The following is a 17159-nucleotide window of genomic DNA, read 5'->3' on the forward strand; positions in this document are numbered from 1 at the left end:
GAGAATTGCTCCTTGAAGATGAGGGTTGTGCATGAATCTTTTCTGTGTTTAGTAGACAGCAAAGTGTGTAGAATCCTGTAGGTAGAAAAATAATGTTTGTATTTCAATATGTCAAACAGGTGCTCTGTTTATCAAAATGGGGGAGAAGTCAGACAGGTGAATTCTTTAAATATACAAACAATATATAGAAAATTTGCTACATTCTATTCCATGATAGGCCCTGGAATAAACTTTGGTTCATTGTACCATACTCTGTAAATATTCACACACTAAAAAACAGAAATATAATCCTTTATTACTGTTAAAATACATAGGCTATCTTCATAAAAATATTTGTGGACCTATTTTTCCTTAATTTCTTCCACACTTGCATTAAGAAATGGCTCTAAGAGAAAAGCTTCTTGATGTGTAAAATTTGAACTCCATCTATGTCATTTGTTGAATTGTACTCTAGATAGGATTGAAGTCTCTATTTCATCTTAAGGCTTAGGGCTGGAAAAAGAATAAGTATTCTCAACAAAGTGTCATGCCTCACTTTTAAGGAGAGCTATGTATTTATTAGGAGAAATATGTATTGGTCTTGGAAGCTAGGACCCTTCAAGAAACAAAAGAAAAAGAACAATTCTTCGGCAGTCTCAAGTATTTGCCTATCTTCAAGTGAACATTAGCTGCTCTATATTCTATAGTATATTTGCAAGAATATTTTTGCAAGCTATTTCTAAGCTATTGTCATCCTCCAGAGTAAAGTTCAAGCATGCCTATTTCTCATTATATAGATCGCAGTTGCTCAAAGTCAGAACCCATTGTTTGTATAGGTTTCACATGTCTATCACTACTTCACTCAGTGGCACTGAGGGCTGAGAGATTCACTTCAAATATACAAATACACACATACATACACACACATATCTCACTGGCTTTCACTATTGCTATAAAAATTAAGTCCTTTTTGTCTCTGACCGGAGAGCACTATAAATCACCTAGCATCCATGAAAATGTGACAAATTCATTATTAACTTGCAAGTAGGTTAAATCTCAAGCTTCACACATTTCTAAATACTCATATGAAGAAAAATGTATTCCTAGAGTTTTAGTGTGCTTCTATATTACAAAGCTCTTAATTTTCATCTAATTTACCCAGAGGAGGCAACAATGCTCGATACCAAATGTACTCATTTCCTTGCTCATGTAACTGTAAGCCTTCTGTAAAGTATTCTTACAATCAAAAACGTACAAAAAGGGGAAAAAAGAAATTGGAAATCATGTACTTCTATTAGAACTAACTAAATTTAAGGGTTGTAACTTTCTATAGGTTTTTAAGGACCTAAGAAGTTGTGAATATGACCCAAGACCTTAACTAAAAGTTGAGGGAGAGAGATCCAAAAGTGGAAGTAGATAGGCTACCAGAGCATAATTATGTAGCTTTAGTTCACTGTTACCATAACAGGAGTGCAAATCAATATGATGGTTCATAGTTACAGGACCAGTAGACATACTGGAAACTGACATCAGAGAATGGTCATTCATTGTGGGAAAACACAAATCAGGATGCACCAAAGGATGCAATCAACAGTGTCCAAAAAAGCAGCACAGAATGGGATAAAGTCATTGCAAGCATATATTTGATAAGTGGTTCACATCAAGAATATATACAGAACATCATCCCAACAACAATACATAAACCAATTTTACAATGTGCAAAGAACTGAGATGTTTCTCCAGAGAAGACAAACTGTTAACAAGCCCACAAAAAAGGTGTTTAATATCACTAATCTCCAGAAAGTGTAAGTCAAAATAATGAAGGAAATTACCACTTCATATGTATTAGGTGGGATAACTACTAAAAATAAAGTAACAATATTGACAAAAGTGTGGTGAAATTGGAACCTTTCTATGGGAAACAGTATGGCATCTTTTCAAACAATTAAAAACAGGAATATTCATACTTGTAATGCTAACCACTCAGGACAGGAGGCTGAAATGCAAGCGTTGAGGTTCAAAGCCAGCCCGGGCAGAAAACTGCAAGTGGACCTGTGGTTTAAATCGATAGAACACTAGCCTTGAGGAAAAGTTCAGGGACTGTAACCTGTCCCCAGGTTCAAGCCCCATGACAAAAAATAAGGAAAAGAGAATTATCATATGATCCAATGACTACATTTCTGGGCATATACTCTAAGATCTAAAAGCAAGGTCTGGAAGGGATCTTTGTACATTCATATTCATTTTGTACAATACTCAAAACATGGAGGCAATCCAAGTGGCCATCAACAAATGAATAAGCTAAAGCAAATGTGGTTTTTACATATAGTTGTATATTATTTCAACTTTAAAAAGAATTATGTTGTGACAGATGCTATATTATGGATGAATCTTTGGGACAATTTGCTAAGTGAAATAATCCAGTCACAAAAGATCAAATATTACATGATTCTACTTATGTCAGTTACATAGAACAGTCAAATTGATAGAGATAGGAAGCAAAATTGTACTTGATGCATATCTTGAAGCAGAGGAGAGTGGAAAATTGTTTTAATGAATATAGAATTTGAATCTTGGAAGACGAAACGAGTGTGGACATTGAGCTTGTAGAATATTGTAAATGTACATACTACTACTATGCTCTATTCTTAAAATGATTCAGATAATAAAACCTGGGAGAGGAAAAGGAGAATGATGAAGGGGTGAGTATAATCAAGGTACATTGTATGCCTATGTGGATATATCAAAATAAAATCCACTTATTTAACTAGGTAATGCTAATACAGAATTTAAAAAGAGAACAAATTTTAAGTTGTATGCATTTGACTGCAATTATTGAAAAAAAGAAAAAAACAACCATCACAGGCTGGGAAAACAACTTAAATTGCCAGTGTGCAATAAACCTGGGTTCAAAACTATATCTCACTTAAGTGTGTGAGGCTGCTTTTTAAACATGCTTTTATATTATTATCTTTAAGTAGTTGTACAAACAAGTTCCCATTCTACAAAACAATATATTAATACAAGGTGTCTGACAACATTATCACCCATCCCTCCTAACCCAACCCTTCTCTCACTTTGTTAAAAAATTGAGAGACGTGATTACATAATTTTCACATATTTCACAGTATTGTGGAATCCTGATACTTAAAGTCACAAACACATTTGAACCTTCCCAAGAAAAATTATCATTATCATGGTGTATAAAGTTTGTGAATTCTGTGAGCTTTGACAACACAAATTATTTCTTCCATATCAGGTGATGCTTACATTTCTTGCTTTTTGCTATTCCCTCTTTCCCTCTTATTCCTCCTTTCCTATCACTGTCTTTGGGTTGCTTAGTTCTTTTCCTTTTACGACCAGTGCAGCTGATGGGCCCCTTTGTTGTATGTTGTTCCATTTCCCACTCATTATGTTCCTCCTTCTGGCTTCCCTCCGTTGAGTGCACTGAGACTGTTTTTAATGTAATGATAGTACGCTCAGGGAAATCATCCCTTTTGTACAAAATACATTGTCAGTTTGCTGTAATTTGGATGTTATCATACACATAATAGCATATGTAGCATATGAGATATGTTTCCTCTTTTTCTTATGCTTCAAAGTAGTTTCTAGTTGAACATAAAATGCATCATCTGTTCCCCATAAAAAAATAGTAAAACATTATACATGAGGTACGTGATATACATAGCAAAATATCTCAAGTGCCTACCATAATATCCACCCTTCCTTTCTGAATCAATAGAGACACCTTTCGATTTAACTGAAGTCCAAGTTAAGTAAAATAATGATAACATTTCTCAATAATACATATAAAAATGTTACCTGATAGCATCTAGGATATTGTCTTAAAGGACAGTACACACATGTTCTGTATTTCTTTATTTCCTTCTTTTTGTTCTTTCACCTCACTTCCTGGATCTTGGAAGTGATTACTGGCATTTTAGGAGTCACCTTGGGCCAAGACAGTGAGGGCTAAATCCTAATGCTGGGGTATGCCTCCATCTTCTTGGAATCTTCATGCCTGTACTGTCTTCCTCTGGGCTTTCAACAGATAAGAGACTAAACCATTACTATTTACATTGTTATGATCATTTGAGTTCTCCTGTCCTTAAGATACTTACACTGTGGATTGATATGCACTCACAGAAAATACATAGTATTGCTTTTTAATATATACATATATTATCCTTTAAGTAGTTTTACAAAGGGTCATCATTCAACAAGTCAGTTAATAAATACAATGCAGCTTGATCGATATCACTGTTTCTATCAATTTTCTTTCATTTGCTCATCAAAACGTCATTACCAGTTATATATTGAACATATAGTTCTGCTACTAAGAACTTGCTTCATCTGCAGTTAGATTCCTAAGTATACTTTCGGATGCACAAATATGATCTTCAGGCTAAATGCAGCTCAGAATGTACCTTCAGGAGAAATTACTTCCCACAACAAAATACAGGACTATGAAGATAACACAAGCACCCGGGGAATGGTGCTTTAGAAATACAGTCCAGTTATTTCTCTGCCCTAGATTTGCTAAAGGTATCTTGGCTCAAAGCAGAACTGTTGGCTCAAAGCAGAACTGAATTTGCCTCTATAAGTAGAAATCAATTTGCATTCAAGGTAAGTGTGCAAGTTTAAGTCAGAGGGCTTTGCTGCTTTAAAACAGCAATTTAGATATCCAATCTCTCTGTCAACATAGTGTTTCATGGGACACCACAATGTACAGTGTCCTGTGAGTAACAAGTGGAGATGTGCCATGCAGAGGGAGTTAAACCACTTCAGCTGGGTAGTTATGGATAAAAGGTGATGGTTGGAACTGGTTGGAACTGGTTCCAACATGGGGATGAATGATGCAGAAAAAAATACACACCTTGTTCCCATCAAGCTTTAGGTGCTAACACATGTGCTTTTTCTGACTATTGTCTGGGAAGTGTCCCTCTACCCTCCATCCAAGCAAAAGTATTTTCCATGCTTGTGCTCTGAGATGGAGTATCCAGTAAGGAAAATTCCATCTCAAACTCTGAGATTGGGAAACCAATTACAAGACGCCATGTAGCACAAGCCCACCCACTGACCAATCAATCCAGGAACATTCCCTAAGGGGCAGAGACAAAGGGCTCTACATATACCTGAGGGATGTGGGCCCCTTCTGACCAGCTCTTGGTTTCTCTTTTCGCTGAGGAATCTGTTTCACTGCTCTGTTTTCGCTTTGAAGAAAAACTGCTTTAAAAACTTTTCTGCTCTCGAATTCTTTAAAGAAAACAAACCTGAGACAGAGACAATACTGCTATTCTGAAGATGCTGGGGGCAGGGAAGCCTTGGCCTTCAGCTTTGAGACTAGATTTAGAATTCGGTAACTTAGGTGCTGTGGTTTCAGATTAATTAGGTTTCAGGCTAATGTCTGCATTTTCTCAGTTCTTCTTATTAGAATCCCTAAAGTATTAGGAAAAAAACAACAACAACTACAACAAGAACCCAGTACTAGGCTAGCAAAGGCTCAAGAAATTCTCAGCTTGTCTTTTTTTTTTCTTGTATGACTCTAACAATGAAAATTTAATGCAGCAAACTAGCATCTTTAAGGTGTTAAATTCTGTAGAATGTGGTTTCTTTCCTTCCTCTTGTTCTGAGATAGAAATTGATCTATTCTAAAGCCAAAGGATATGATTTCTTCACCAGCTAGATCAGGTTCGCTAACTTTTGCTTTCTTAAAAACTGCTTAACTCCTGTAAGAGGGAATTGAAGACTGTCAGGCAGGAGCGATTGAGTGTAAGATGTGGGAAGTGTTCTCATACTCTGCATCTAGAGGGCTAGACAACATGTTCTGCTCGCTGCCTCAAGCAATTCAGAAAATGGCTTGCATTTTCTAAAACCTAAATCCAAACTATCACCTTCTCCTTCCCACCAAGAATTCTCCATCAGGCCTCTTCCTACCATAGTATCTTGGCAGCTTAGAACTGCTTTGCCTCAGAAATGTGGCATTAGAAGTGTGCCCTGTGGTCAGCCAAGCAGCTGGGATCTGACTGATTCATCTATGGTGCTGAAAATGCTGCAGCCCAATCTGTGCTCTGTGCTCAGAGAGGCTTTCTTCTTTCGACTTGTGCCAGGAGCAGAAGTACAAGACAAGTTTGTTTGTTTGTTTGTTTGTTTTTTATAAAGGATCAGCCACACACAGCTGTTGGTTTCATAACCACTTGTTGAGGTGTTTGCCTAAGGGAGCCAAGACAATATGTGAATAAGGTGTTTTCACCTGGAAGCTCATAAGCCTCCATTCCAAAGGGGGAGCTGCTGATAATAAATTCTGTCTGGGAATGGACTATGTAGGAGTTAGAATCTTTTTCACTGAAAGTGATTGCTTGAGGGAAAGCACTGACTAAGCATAGCATCATCTTACAAAAAACTTTTAACTAAAGTATATCCTGTTACTAAAATCGTTCTAGGGACTTGAGGCATAGTTTAATTCATAGAGTACCAGCTGAGTAAGAATTTTCTAACAATTTCTGGCCTGGTTTAGTGGATTGCTCTGAAACTCTTAAACCCCCTTTTTGAAGCCAGCTGAGCTTCAAAAGAACCAATTGTGTAAGATTGTTAACACGACTTCTGATCAATACCCGAAGTAGTAACTCATTATGGGTAAAACCTGGGCAATCTTCCTACTCAGAGTAGTTGTTTAATTGGCTTCCTGTCAGTAACAAGCCCTTTAACAGAACTAAAATTTGTCGTGCTAAATACCTTTCAACTTGGTGGTCTTTCTTGGGATATTGGGTTATACAGGGGAGTATTCCCAACAATTTGGGGACTAGTCCAGGATCCTTGGTACACAAGGGGGATGTGTGGAGACCCTCAGAGGAGACACATCCTGCCTTGTTGAGGTAGCTCAAGGTTGGGTTAAACATCATCCGTTGTGGTTAATGATGGAAAGTGTAGCAGCAATGTCAGGAAAGGGCCCAAGGAAGCACCCCAATAAAAAATAACCTCATGCATTGGCCATGAGAGGAAAAATTGAACTAGAGCATATTACCTTGTTGGTTGGGGATTATCATGGGCTGAATGTGTCTTAGGCACAAAGAGAACTTGAGTCTTGAGGTGCGTTTTCATTCTCTGGCCCAAGGATAAAAATGTGGGATCTGGATCCTGGGCCACCTTGTTTTCAAATGTCATCTATCTGTGCCTCAAAAATCCATAGTCGCTGCTTGATGAACTGAAAATAAACTACCTAGTTCTTCACTGTATAACACTATGATGATCACCAGTGTGTTCCGACTCTGTAAACCTACTTTTCAAGTCAAAGTCACCACTTTTCTTCCTGTGGAATAAAATGTATTGTTGACTTCTTAAAAAAAAATGTGGGAGCTGGAGGAAGCCATATTCGAGAAATCTCCAGTAAGGGGAGAGTTGAAAATGAGAGAGGTGCACAAGAAACTTACAATAGGGAGGATTGAGTGCACCAAAAACAAATCACCAGAGGCCTGATAAAAGGGGGAATAAGAATTCTAGGCCTAAGGAACCCAAGAAAAATGATCCAAGGACCTGCTTCTGATAATCCACTGGGAGAATATTGACAAAGGTCTGAGAACACTCATAAATAATGGATAATTTTCATTATGGAGCTCCATAATGTGCACTAGTCCAAACAAAAACTTGTTATGCATATGTGCTTGCATGTGTGTGTTTTAAATCTTATATGTTGCAAGGGGAACTCAAAACAGTCCTATTCACTAAACTCCTTCAGCTGCCCACTTTGACTCTGAAGCCTGGATTTATCTCCTAGCTGATCCAAGGATGTATGGCATTGGAACCTCAGTTTCAGAAGCAGACTCTCTGGATAAACTTAAAATTCAAGTCCAAAGCCGGGTGCCAGTGGCTTGCACCTGCAATCCTAGCTACTCAGGATCTGAGGATTGGGGTTCAAAGCCAGCCCAGGGAGAAAAGTCCTTGAGACTCTTATCTCCAATTAACCACCAGTAATCTGAAAGTGGCACTGTGGCTCAGGTAGTAGGGCTTTCATCTTGAGCTGAAGAGCTTAGGGACAGCACCCAGGCCCAGAGTTCAAGTCCTATGACCAACAAAAATTAATGCTTGGGTGAAATGGATTAAATATTCTGTCCGCCATTACTGTTAAGATTGTGTGACACAGACACCAGAAAAACAAGTGGTCCACTTCCCACTGTGATGAACCTCAGTTCCCCCAAGGCATGGAATGCCAAACACAGCCTGGGGAAACTTGTAAGACCCTGCTGTTGCTGTTCCCAAGAATAAGGATCTAAGACAAAACCCCTATCTCCCCGAGGTAGGGGGGAACAATTGGCATTTCTGGGACACTTATCAAGATGCAGGGAAGACCGAACCTGTGAAGAGATGAGCAGTAAGCATTAAACATAACAAGGGGGAATGTCTAATGGTATTGTGGAGGACCAGTGTTGGAGACCTTCCTGGCCAACTAGAGTAGAACCTGTGCTTTGGTTCAATTGGACATCCCTTTTACCCTAGCATTTCATCCACCTGTCCATTTTCAAACATTTTATACTAGTTAGGAGAGACACCTTCCCTAGATGGTCATTTGTATTTCCTATTAACATAGATGCTTTTCAGGACTCCCCCAAAAATTTCCAAAAAGTTCAAAGCCAGAAACTAGATAGAAGCTTATGAATCAGTTTTATTCTGATGATTAGTATAAATAAAATATAGTTTTGGGGCTGGCAATATGGGTTAGTGGTCAATGGTTTGCCTAGCATGCATGAAGCCCTAGGTTTTATTCCTCAGCACAACATAAATAGAAAAGGCTGGAAGTCGCACTGTGGTTCAACTGGCAGAGTGCTAGCCTTGAGCAAAAGAAGCTCAGGGAGCCCCAGGACTGGCAAAAAATAAAATGTAGAATAGAATAAGATGAACAGAGGTTTGTTAATTATACTAAAAGATTTTTTTAAACCCATAAATGAAATGCTCTAGTAGGATGGCATGGGCAAATTAGTTCTAGAAACATTATCTGAAAAGGGAAGAGTTTGTGTGGTGACTGGAGGCCGAAGTTGCATAAAGGATTGAACATTGTCAGTGAGCTAACTAAAAACTCAGATGAAGGGCTGAGAAGGTGGCTCAGCGGTAGAGTGCTTGCCTTGAATGCATGAGCTGTGGGTTCAATTCCTCAGCACCACATAAGCAGAAAAAGCCAGAAATGGTATTGTGGCTCAAGTGGTAGAGACCTATCCTTGAGCTGAAGAGCTGAGGGACAGTGTACAGGCCCATATTTCAGGCCTCACAACCAACAAAACAAAGAAAAAAGAAAAGAGAAGAGAAGAAAAGAAAAGAAAAAAGCAGGCACTGGGGGCTCACGCCTGTAATCCTAGCTATTCTGGAGGCTAAGATCTGAGGATGGCGGTTCAAAGCTAGGCCTGGCAGGTAAAGTCTGTGAGACTCTTATCACCAATAAACCACTCAGAAAGCCAGAAAACTGGAAGTGGTACTGTGACTCAATTGCTAGAGCATTAGCCTTGAGCTGAAGGGCTGAGAGACAGCACCCAAGCCCAGAGTTGAGTCCCAACACCGACCAAAAAAAGAAAAAAAAAAAAGGCAAGCTTCACCTAAAGGGTTTTCTACCAAGAAGGAGGGAGGGTTTTCTGCCAAGAGGGAGGGAGTTTTGGGGGTTTCTAAATAGCAGGAATGCAAGTTTCCCTTCTAGTGGGGGAAGAGATTGCCTTCTAGTAAGGAGGGTGTTAATGATCAAATTGGTCAAAAACATGATTCAGTTTTATAATGCCCAGATGAGTGTCTAATGTTTGTCAGGTATTGACCTGTGAAAACATCCTGATTGGGGAACTCCAAACAGTCTTAATGCCCTTAATGTGACCATGCTTAGTTCCATGGTCTTAATGGACCTTCTAGTTAATCCTACAAAATGATAGCAACTTCAGTCTTGGAGCAGACACTCTGTATGACTTTCAATTTTGAATCTACCCAGATTGAAATTGAGACTGGATAAGCGAGGTAAATACTGTGGTGATTCTGTCCACATACTGAGTACTACTATGACTGTGTGGCAGGGAGGCCACAAGAGGTCCTATTTGTGCTGTCGTGGAGCTCAGACCCCATGGGCATGAAATTCATGATAGGTCAGCAAAATGTTATCCGAGACAACTTGCTGAAACTGACCAGTTCCATTCTTTCCAAGTCAACTATACTTGGGGAAAATTTGACATTTCTGAGAAACTTAGCTGTATGTAGTGAAGGCCAACCCTTTGAGATGAGCAATAAGTACTAATCATAGCCAGGGGAAATGTCTGGTAGTATTGCAGAAGACCAGTATTGGAGATGTTACTGGCCAAATTGAAGTGGAATCTGTGCTTTGGTTCAATTGGCCAACCCACACCTGACCCTTCTCAAACACCTTAAATTAAGTAAGGAGAGACTTCATAGTTAGTGGGTCATTCAACTTCATGTTTACAAATATGCTATGTAGGGCCCTTGAAAATTTCCCAAAGAGCTTAAAGCTAAAAACGAGAAACAGCAGCTCAAATTAGTTTTATTCTATTGATCATAATACGTGCTTTCATTTATCAGCAGGGTTTGTTAATTGGAAATGCCACCATGGAAAAGTAACTAGGAGCCACTGGTAGGACTGAATGGGAAAAATTACGTATAAATATAATACTTGACCAGATAAGATGATGATAAACAAAATGAACCCCAAGATAGGGACTCAAGTGGTTTTTTCTTTCTTGCTATTGTTTCTAACATATTTATAATATTCCATGTGATTTTTGCTTCTTTGTATTCCCATCCACCCACATGGTATAACCTGTTTCCACTGTGTTTGATGTTGGTGCCCTGCATCTTGTATATACACTTCTCTAATTTGGGGAGGGAAAGGGGAAAAAAAAAAAACAAAATGCTTAAATAAGGATACAGGTTGACCCATTGTAACAATGAGATGCACAAGACACTGTTGAAAAACAAACTTTACAATTTATGCCGGAGTAGGGGGAGTGTATACTGTAGTTGTGGAGCTGGGAGGTTAGGGATGGTATAGGAAAATCAAAGGAGGAGGTAACAATGCTTGATAGGAAATGTACGCTCTTTACCTTGCTCATGTAACTAACCCCTCTGAACAGTATTTTTACAATAAACATATTAAAACAAAGAATAAATATACTTGAAAGAGAATCTGTGTGGTGATGGGAGGCCAATGCTACAGAAAGACTTACAAGGATTGAATACTGGCAAACAAGTTACCTGAAAACTGAGATGAAGCTGAGTGTTATCCTAGATGCTCAGTTGGCTCAGTTCTGAGGATCTATGTTTGAAGCCAACCCAGGCAGGAAAGATGAGACTTTTATTTCCAATTAACCTGCAAAAAGACACTACCAGAGTTGTGGCTAAAGTGGTAGCCTTGAGAAAAAATGCTCTGGGACAATGCCCAGAGCATGAAATCAAACGCAAGACCAGCCCACAGTCTATTTTACTTAGACTTTGAGTATTGTCAGTTTCCTACTCTACAGTTTACCTAAGTATGGTTCATTTCCTGTGCCCATTTTTTACTATTCTGTAGTTTTCCAAGTTCCCCAGTAACTGAGTATACTGGCTATTTCATTTTAGCACTCTTAAATTCAGTTTATTTTTTTATTCTGGGATTTGCCTTCTGGACTTTGCATTATATTCACAAACTGCATTGTTGAAAGGGCAACTCCTTTGTGCAACTAAAAGATTAAAATTAAAATTAAAATTAAATCACAAAGTTCAGTGAGTTTCTAAGTTGTAAACACTTGGTTGGCTGAAAACTGGCACATCTGGAGAGAACATGGACTATTCTAATTCCGGAGTGATGTCCTTTTATAATCCTTAATGTAGGAGTAAACTATTTCTGAGGACTGTGAACCATTCTAGCAAATGATCTAACAAAGAAGGGATGATGATTGACATATGAAGGTGGGGGGGCAATCTTGTAAGGTTCAGCCCTTAAGTGGATGAATCTGATAATTCACCAATGTGTACCAGAGAACTGAATTACCTATTTTTGAGAAAAATTCCCACAAATGTCCAAAAGAGTTAAGTTTGAGAATAAGGTTATCTTTCCCCTATAGTTGGGCACAAAAATGTAATGGGGAACAGTATTTAAGAAGCTAAGAGGAGGTACAAATGTGAAGTGCAATAACCAGTAAATAGTTAACTCCAACTTGAACTTTAGTGTTGATTCCTAGCCCAATTTTCTTTCTTCTTAGTAGGCTTTTTTTTCTAAGTTTTAGTAGCAGTTTCTGTATAGAGTGAAGTTTGTTAACCTTATATAAGGTAAAGTTCCCCAAGTTCCTCCTCTTCTTCAAGGACCTGACCTGGAAACTGTCAAGAAGAAGAGACCATCTGAAGAAGAGCCAGCTTAAGGGTTCACCTTCCAAGTAAAATTCCCCAAATCTGAACACTGTTATTGGAGTGGGGGTAGGGTCACAAGGTTACTCCTTTGAGGCCATGTCAATCAAAATATCTACTACCATCCTGGTTTTTCAGTTAAATTAATTTTTTGCAGCAAGAAATTAGCTTGACAAATGGTTGATTATTAAGGGTGATATTGGTTCTCAGATCCAGGTTGGAGAGTGGATATCATTGTTAAAGAAATAGACAATCTGATTCTCAGTACAGCCTTTAGGGGAGCTCTGGATGTTTGGTTCACCATTCTTCTTGATGACATCTGAAAAAAGCTACCAAATGTGATGACAGGTCAGATTTACAGATAATAACATTGGATATGTTGCAACTCCACATGTTACAAGTGACAATTTCTGAAAGGGCATTTATGGTCTGGGTGTAATGGATTATGATGATGAGTCACTCTATGATGTCAAAATTATCATGGATGAGCTATAAACAAGAAGTGTAAGTATTTGTTGCAACTAGAGGCATTTTCTGAAGACATTGGTGAAGTTACATTTCTCAGGATTCATTCATCAGAAACATTGAAATATGAGAAAAGGGACACAAATGATCATCTTTTATGCTTCCCTCTCACAAATGATTATCTTTTATGCTTCCCTCTTTAAGCCCAGAATCCTCCTATTGAAGACATCAGAGAACTCCACAAATAGTTCCATGCTCATACTTTGATGTTGGTGGAAGATGAGGAGGTGTTTTACATTGATGACAAGTTTCTCAGTCTCAGATATGATTGTACCGCCCATGGGCTCACACTGGAACATATAGACTATATAGTTGTTCAGAAAGGTCACATTAACGACTATGATATGCACTTTGTCAGAGTTAAAGCATCTCTGTTTACCAGGTACCCAATAATAGCCAAATACATTTGCTTTGCCTTTCACTGTTATGTCTTGAGGACTTGGTGGAACTTTATGCAGAGGAGTAGAGAACCTACCAATTCTGAAATTCTATTAGGTATTAATTACTTTGCACACAATGGGTCCTATTTTTTTTTTTTTTTACAGAAATCCTGTTAGCTTGTATGTTTTCATTTGATAAAATAGATCAAATGTCATCACTCTCTAGGATTGTGATCCTGAGGAAATGACTAAATCTCCCTTATTTCTAAAGTGACTCAGATCTGTTCCAAGTTCATAGAAATTTCTTCTTACCAACACCTTTTCAAATATGATACTTGTGCTTTGTTGATCTCGTTAAGCACCTTTGGATACAAAGAACTTGATGGACAGTACCTAGAAGGGTCAGCACTCATCTTAAGAGGCCAAAGGAATCTGGCAATGAAGGAGTAAGCATCACAGCTAACCAGTGAAGGAATCATTTCCCCATAAATTTCTTTTGGTACATCATACAACATGAGGGAGGGAATTGTAGTTTTAGACTACTTTATCATAACAGTGATAACCTATCCTTTATTAAAGGAAGGGAAGAATCAGGCTTGAATTTTTACTGGGAAACCTCATCTAGCTAGTTTTATTTTTTAAAAAGATGCTCTGTTTTGTATATAAAATTGTAACTTATTCCAATCCCCTGAATTACAAATAAGTGTTCAAAGTAAAGACCTAGTCATACTGTCTCCTCTACGAACCTCCCTAAAATCAAAAGCTCCTTCTCTCCTTATTGTTTTATCTCTAAAAATTTCTTTGGTGTCAATAAGCTGTTCTGCTGAAATTCAGGTGATACCTGTTTTTATTGTATTCAGGACACCGTTTCTGCAACTGTCTTCATTGGGTTGTCAAAAGGCATTTCAACCATCCAACCTGTGTAAAAGTAAACTCAACTGAAATATACATGTTCATAACGGAGACAACTTTATTAAAGAAAAACATAAGTTTAAATGATTTTGTAGTAATAAGTTCTGCAATCCTGTCTTAATTTTAACCTAGTTAAATTCAAATGATTTATTGTAAAATATATGTAGATATTAGATAATAATATCTGGCTAGAGTAAGTGAGTATATAGTCAGTTGATTGAATTAAAGTTTATTAAATGCCTATTATTTACCAGTCACTATGTTTAACATTAAAAAGGAAGGTAAATAAAATATGTTAATAGATTTAATTTCTGTAAACTTTTAATTCATGATACTAGTTTTACAATATTCATCTAAAATTTATACATGAAGTAAGGTTTCGAGAGTTAGGTAATATATCCAATGGCATAAAACAGTTGGGCCCAGAGCTGAAATATGCCCAAGACTTATCTTTGTGTTCTTCATGATACCTTATTTAACTCTCAGAATCTCAAAATCTAAACTGTTACAACTTCAGCAAATATATTCACTTAGTATTTGCAGTATTCTAAGTTGCTATTTTTTATAACATTACACATGGCCATGTTTCAAAACTGAATGGCAGGTAAATAGTTTGGAGTAGTCACACTTCTTTGAATCCTAGATTGCATCAATTGCAAAAGAAGTTGGTTTTAAAGAGTTTAGATGGCTTGGAAGGTTCTCAAGGCAGGTAAATGGAGATGAACAACAAAAAGATGAGAAAAGAAAAACTAGGAAATGATAGACTTTGATGATTAGAGGAGGGTATATAATGCTAGCAGAGGGAGAAGAAAAGAAAGGTTGACTAGACTTTTAAATGAAGTTGTCTCACAAAAGATCTTAAATAGGAAGACTATATGAAGAACTGTGTTTTAAGATCCACCTGACAAGAATGTACAGGTTGAATCAAGAGATACAGGAATAGAAGAGTAAGGAAACTATGTCTGAGGACATGTAAATAACTTCATGGTGGTGAAGGCATGGACTGAGTGGCAGTCATGGAGCCAAAAAGAAAGGATACTTCCAACTACTCACTAACTGTCCTGAGATTATATATCTGCAGAGCTTCCAGACACTGGTCTCCCCTCTAGAAAAAAAAGACGACAATAGAAAGTTGAGGAGATGAGCAGAAGACATGCCCCAATGTATGAACACCAAAGGAAATAATCTAATGTATCAGGGCAAGTGAGATCCCAATAGCAGTACCTCAAGGAACTACCAGGAGGCACAGGAGCAAACCATCAGAATCAGATAAGCCCCTATGAGCCAATATAGGCAAACTTCAGGAAAACAGGGATTATTCTGTTTTTCTGAAGATCTTGATGAAACTAAGGCTATAGAAAAAATGTTTCACACCTTTGAAATACTACCTCTTAAGGTGAGATGGAGTAGACAGGGAAAGTGAGGCATAGGAAACAGCAGCACGGAATTCAGAGAAACTGTATTAATAATTCTATTAAAAGCAAAAAAGCATTATCTCTAAGACCTACATTCCATCAAAAGCTTCAGTATTAGTTAAAAGAAAAAGAATAAAGAAAAAGAGTAGATCTCTTCCTCTGACTTAGCCTGCTTGTCCAAAATAAAGTGTGATCTCAATGGAATTCTATGCCTCCATCAGAAAGAATGACATTGCCCCATTTGTTAGGAAATGGAAAGACTTGGAAAAAATTATATTAAGTGAAGTAAACCAGGCCCAAAGAAACATAGGTCCCATGGTTTCCCTTATTTGCAATAACTAGTATATGTCTGAGCCAAGCAGTAAAGGTCAGATAAGTTGATGTTAGGGAAATGAACCCCAAGATAAGTATTCAATTTTTTTCTTTTATGCAATTGTTTCTAACATATTTATAAGATGATTTCTATGTTGCCTTGTACGTCCCTCCTCCACAGTATAACCCCTGCCTTCACTGTATTTGATGTTGGTATAATTTGTGGAGGGGAAGGGCAAAAACAAATTGTTTAACCAGGGATACAGGTGGACCCATTGCAACAATGAGATGTACAAATCGTTATGTCAAAAAACGAACTTTACAACTTTGGGGGAGGGGAAGATCAGGTGGGGGAAGGTGGGGAGAGTATGGGAAGAGATGGGAAGGGGAAACAAAGAGGAGGCAACAATGCTTGATAAGAAACGTACCCATAATCTTGCCCATGTAATTGTAACTCCTCTGTACGGTATTCTTTTTTTTTTAATTTTATTTTATTTGTGAACATATTGTACAGAGGTGTTACAATTACATGGGCAGGATAATGCATACATTTCTTACCAAGCATTGCAGCCTCCTCCTTTGTTTACCCTTCACATCCCTTCCCAGCCTCCCCCCTCCCCCACAATCCTTCCCCCCTTCCTCCCCCCCCCCCCGCACCAACGTTGTAAAGCTCATTTTCGACATGACAACTTTGTACGGTATTCTTACAATAAAAAAATATATAAAGTGTGATCTGAAAACTGAACAACGATATCTTAAAGAGACATCCTGGAAAAAACAGACATTTGGGAAAAATAACTTTTCTTGATAAAATGTGATTAAAGTTTTATTTTATCTCACGAATGGACACCTGTCTTGGAGCATGTGGCAAAATTCATCCTTTTAAGGGCTTAGCAGACATCTATGACCAAAATTTAACAAATAGGTCAGTCTAGAAGTCTCTGAGCCTAATTGATGAAAGTGTACCTTATGTATTTATCTTTGTTCACACACTTGGTACATTTATCACTCTTAATAAATATGAGTCAAACCCTCAACCTCCATTTGAGCACAGATATGCAGAAAGTTTTAAGATCATGAAGAATTTATGGTCAGACATGCCCATACCCATGGCTGGGTTGTGCACTATCTTTCCTTCTTTCATTAACTCTGCTTTACTAATAAACTTTCTTGGCCTTTAATTTGTATCCTCAAATTATTTTCTGAGACAAATCAGGAACTCAGTATGCAAGGGCCAGGCAGATGACTCCATTTTGGAGACATCCTCCTTGGGGCATCA

Source organism: Dipodomys spectabilis, unplaced genomic scaffold, assembly GCF_019054845.1.
Source record: "Dipodomys spectabilis isolate Male_0828 unplaced genomic scaffold, ASM1905484v1 ptg000515l, whole genome shotgun sequence".
Classification (NCBI taxonomy): Eukaryota; Metazoa; Chordata; class Mammalia; order Rodentia; family Heteromyidae; genus Dipodomys; species Dipodomys spectabilis.